Here is a 5,419-nt window from a genome sequence, read left to right on the forward strand (position 1 = left end):
GTGGGTGGCCACCAACATCCACCTGGATCAGAATTGGCACAACATGTTATTTTCCGCGCTTTGGGCATACCGAACCTCAGTGAAAACATCAACAGGGTTCACTCCTTTCCAACTAGTTTATGGTTTGGAAGCTGTCCTGCCCATTGAATGCGAAATCCCGTCACTTCAAATGGCTGTCGAATTACTTCCAGCTACTTCCGAAGAGGAGAAGCGTTTATTATACTTAGCTCAATTAGATGAGACTCGACGTGATGCTGCATTGGCGATCGAGACTCATGCAAAACGAATGAAAGCTCAGTATGATCGAAATGTGACCCCTCGAAATTTTTCGGAAGGAGACCTAGTGCTATTATATGATCAAGCTAACGATAAATTAGGTGCTGGAAAATTCGTTCCTATGTGGCATGGGCCCTATATTGTCAAGCGAAAGCTAGCAAAAGGGGCCTATGAGCTAGTTGACTTTGACGGGGACTCTTTGGGTAAACCCAGAAATGGACTTTACCTAAAGAGGTATTATGCTTAAATGATGGGTATGGAGATTTTAGTTAAGTTAGGTTTTCCTTTCTAGCTAGTGTGTTTGTTAGTTTAGACAGTGTGCTTAGCTTAGAAAGTGTGTTTTTCGTCGTTATTCTACTTATCTTGGTTTTACCCTTGATGTTTGCAGATGTCGATGCCTCTCCAAACATACATTGGATTCGCTGATGGTGCTTGTCGTAATACACAGAATATCTCTTCCACAGCTTGGGTTATCTATTCGCCCTCTGACGAGTTAGTTTCTATGCATGGGGTGAGCCTCGGTCAAACAACAAACAACATTGCAGAATACAGTGCAGTGATTGAGTTATTGTCTGAATCTATTTCATTTGGGATTCGGAGTTTGATAGTGAGGTTAGATTCTGAACTCGTTGTATTACAGCTTAATAGAGTGTATGCCATTAGAAATCCAGTGTTATTAAGGTTATTTTTGAGAGTGCGTCTCTTGGAACGTGAATTTGATTACATTGAATATCAGCATATTCCAAGGTCTTTAAATACATTAGCAGATGCAATTGCTTCTCGAATGTTAGACATACATTTGCAATAATCATACATGTAAATTTAAAAACATTTAATCACACATGTTTAACAAGATAAGCCGGTAATAATGATATATATATAGATAGGAGTGTGTCAAAAAATACATCGTCTTCGATCATAGGTTGCAAAACACCTTATGATCGGCAAAAATGATAAGTACAAAAAACCAAAATGTCACATGTGTCTACAAAAAAAATGACCATCCAATCACTGGTGATGATCTCTATACGACACCTCTGCACGGGCTACCCTACACAAGAACCTTCTAAAAGGTCCTGGGACTCGGACTACATAGCGCCGAAGCCTGATAGGAATGTCATCTATAGTAGTCTCTAGTATATCTGCCGTCAGACGCTCTAGGTCTTGTTCCAACTCAGCTAAGGTCTCTGTAGCCTCGTCCTATGGGATCGGTGCCGGTGCAACTGGTTGTCTCCTCTCGAAAGGCCGGAGATTGGCTGGATGCCGTGGGCCTACATCTGCATTTTGAAAATTGCCACTGTCAATTTTGAGACGATATAAAAACAAAAAAAATAGATAATTTAAAAACTTGTGAAAAATGAAGTACCTGTGTCATCCCACTGTTCTCCCGGTGGAAGAATCATGTCCGGATCTCCACGAAAATCAACTCCGGCATAAGGAAAATCCTGAATCGAAAAGACCTGGTCCTCTAACCAGTGAAAGTACTCCGCTCTAAATCGGACAACCTCCGTGCCCTCGTCAGGATGACGGGCCATCACCGCAACCCATCGCATCAACTTAGGCTCTCAGGGAAGCCCAACCTCAACAGTGAGCTGCTGCGGGATCAGCATCGGAACCCTCTCTAGAGAAAAACTCACAACTAAAGGCCCATAACCAAAAGTCTTTAGTTGCCCGTTTTTCGCCCTAGTCAGTTGGCTCTTTAAATTGGCCAACACAGCATCACACCAGTTGAAAATGGTGCCTTGATAACAGTCAATCGCCATCCGCATTTGGGACCCAGTGGCAATGTGCAAAGCGGCAGCCCCGCAAAGTCTGGTAACTGTAAAGGCAATTACCATAAGTTCAGGTCGGGATATCTTTTTAATCTCTATCCCTCTCTCTTGGTTTTGATCATTGCACCACTCTAGACGGAGACGAGCGATGGACTTGCCACCCGGCCTAGTCCCGGACAGAGTCAATTGTTCGCCCCTCTTAGGCAAACCAGTGAGAAAGTAAATATCTGAGGGCTCTATCTTGAGCTGGTGCCGTCCAATGTAAAAGCATTGATCCTGAACGTTCCACCTTTCAACCAGCCACTCTAGAAAGCGCACCTGGGCCCTCATGCCAGGTATGGCCCAGTATTTGTAAAGACCGCATGCCTTTAAAGCATCAATGGAAGGTTGGTGATTAATCGCGGCCAAATCAACATCTTCGTGTTCTCTCTCGCGCCAATCAAGCATGGTGGGCAATCTACACACCATAAAACATCTGTTAGAGTCCATAAAATTAAAAGTTTTTGGTTCATTTTGGAGAAATGGGGGTTTGAAAACCCACTCCGCGGTGTACGCAGCCCGCCTTTAGAGACAGAGCGTGTGTACGCAGGTTCTCTTAAGGCAAGCTGCGTACGCCCAGCATTTTCCCAACTGAGAAAATGTCGGGGTACGCAGGTCACCTATGGAGCACCTGCGTACCCCGAAAAGCGGACCTTGAAACCCCAAGGCCTCCAAAAAATGAAACTAAAGCTTAAAAACAAATTCTAAACGGATGGAAATGCAAGGGAGGATGTTGTAGAATACCTGATGAGACGACGTTCGATTTCGACGGTCGGATTCTCCGCAATGACCACGGGAAGTTTCTTGCCAAAAGCCCTTTTTCTCTCCTCAACAGTAAAATGGTAAAAATGAAATGGTAAAAGCCCTTTTTATAGGTTTTTTGAGTAAATGAATGTTAAATTTGTTTATTTTCCACCGTGAAAAGGTATTTTTCAAAGTATTTTTATCTATCTTTAAACAGGTATGAGTAATGTGTTGGTTTTTGTGCAGGATAAAGGATTTTCAGGGAAAATTGTCATTTTTCACAAACAAAAACATCAGAGTCATCTTTTAAGCCCTTTTCTGACTCCTAAAACATGAAAAGATTGCCGAGCGTTTCTTTTACACTCGTTAAAACGGAATTAAAAGACGGTCCCCTTATAGCCATTTTCTGACCATAAAAACAGGAAAAGATTGCCGGGTTTTTGTCGTCTCAAACTCGATACTGGAAATAAAATGACGTGTCCTTGATCACTTTTTACTTTTCAGGTCAAAGACACTAACTATGAAAGTACTCCTTGGTCGTAAAAAACCAAGCGGCTCTCTCAAGTATTATTTTATACTTTTTCGGGCTTGGGAGACACAAATTTACGAAAACGTTCAACCATGGAGTCTTCTTAAGTTTTTCAGACTCTCTAAAATTGAAAAACGCCGAGTTTCTCCTATACTGGACTCGTTAAAATTTCACAGTAAAGGACCTGTTCGATTACAAAAAGGAACGGACCACTCCTTCTTAGGGTTCGAATCTAAACTAAGTTGGACTCATCCGAAGGATGAGCTTATAATCAAGCATATGTTATCCTCCTCAAGCTTGTAAAAAATAAAGAGGTACTTGCCAGAAATGGTGGGGGAAAAGAGAGAAAAATGAGCCTATTTGTTATCCTTTGTCTCAGAAGAAACCTTATCACCACTCTTGAACACGACACTTTTCATTCACCTGGGTTGGGAAATCCTTTGCCTCACAGTTGATTGAACCACATTGAAAGTCTTCAATCGGGTATTAACTTTGGGTCAAATGTCACCAAGCCATCTGTCGTTTCGTTATGTGTTCAAGAGGTCGCTGCAAATAAACCATTCATCAGCAAAATACCTGTCATCCATCTTGACCATCCCTAAGTCAGTCCTTACAGCTACATTTCTTCAACTTGATTTATGATTTCGTGTTGTGGGCTTGCCTACGACGGATCGATTTCTATCGACATCGACACATTATCTAGAAAGATGATCTAGAAATCATCAGTACCTTGAGATCCGCATGCATCAATGGCAGATTTCTCACCTTCGACGACAGTTTACATCATTGACTTTCGATCGTAGGATTCCGTGACATGTTCGACATCAGCACATTCATTCACATCTCATGGATTGTACTGGGTACTTTGAGAACCATTGACATCACTGGTGGTCTCTCTCACACTTGTTAACAGTTTACATCATTGACTAGTAATCAAGTGGTTTCTACCATGCTCGACATCAACTCATTTATTTGCATGGATAGAATCGTACTATCTCGGGAAGTAGAAATGAAGACACTGGATCTAGTTTCCACCATCCAGGCCGCGAGGAGTTTTGTATTCATTATATAGTAGACTAACTATAAACAGATGGCTGTGTCCATACTGTGTCTACATGAGTCTATGATTATGATGTATTGCGAAATCATTCCTGTATCAAAGCAGTAGTTAGTTTGTTAGTTAAAGTTTTTGATCTGAGTATGGGAATGCCTACCTCAGCGATGATATGATCTCATACATGTATTTTGTGTTGAATACTTGCAGGTTCCAACCGGGCTCTCCACAAGATAATCCTTAAAATGATAAAGTACTTCACCCTTCCTAGATGATATGAAACCCTAATCTACTACAGGCTTCGCACTTTAGGGGGCAATCTGTTACACTAAAATTTGTCACCATGATTATTTGCAGTTAGTATGGCTCTATCAACTGTCATACTATCCTCCTTGGCAAGTCTCATACCTCTGCTCCTCATGTCAAACTCCAAGAAAGAGAGAAAGTTCTTAAAAAGTCAATTAACTCTGGTTACGCAGTTTCTCTTAGCCTTACCTGTGTGTACGCACTCCAAGTTCACAATACCTGCGTACTTGTACGCTCTGTCTGTAAAGGGGTGGGTGCGTACTCCTGTAAAGGTCAAAAGGCGCAAGTTTCACTTCAAAAAGTTACTTGTGGTCATTTCTAGAGCATTCTAGAAGATGGTTTGACGTGGATTGAGCGCCTCCAGATGGTTCATGCATCCCAATGAAAGAGGAACTTATCCCATGAAGAGGGGAGCTATCCCATTGAAAGAGGGGCTTATCCCATTCATGGTGGACCTGATTAACTTCCTCCAAAGCACAATAAATACAGGCATTGGGCCAGAGGGAGGGGAGGTTTAAAGCTGAAGATTCCTAAGGGTAGATGCTGCTGAAATTAGGACTCCCTTATAGAGCTTGAGAGGAGAGATTCCCATCCTTTCTTAGATTCATTTGGAAGTGGGTGAGCTGATCAAAGTAAAGGAAAACTCTTGCTGGACCCTGGGAGGGACCTGCACAACACCAAGGCACAGGTTGTAATGGT

This window comes from Pinus tabuliformis, chromosome 3_1 (assembly GCF_031772625.1).
Source record: "Pinus tabuliformis cultivar Carrire ecotype Pingquan chromosome 3_1, CPIR1, whole genome shotgun sequence".
NCBI lineage: Eukaryota > Viridiplantae > Streptophyta > Pinopsida > Pinales > Pinaceae > Pinus > Pinus tabuliformis.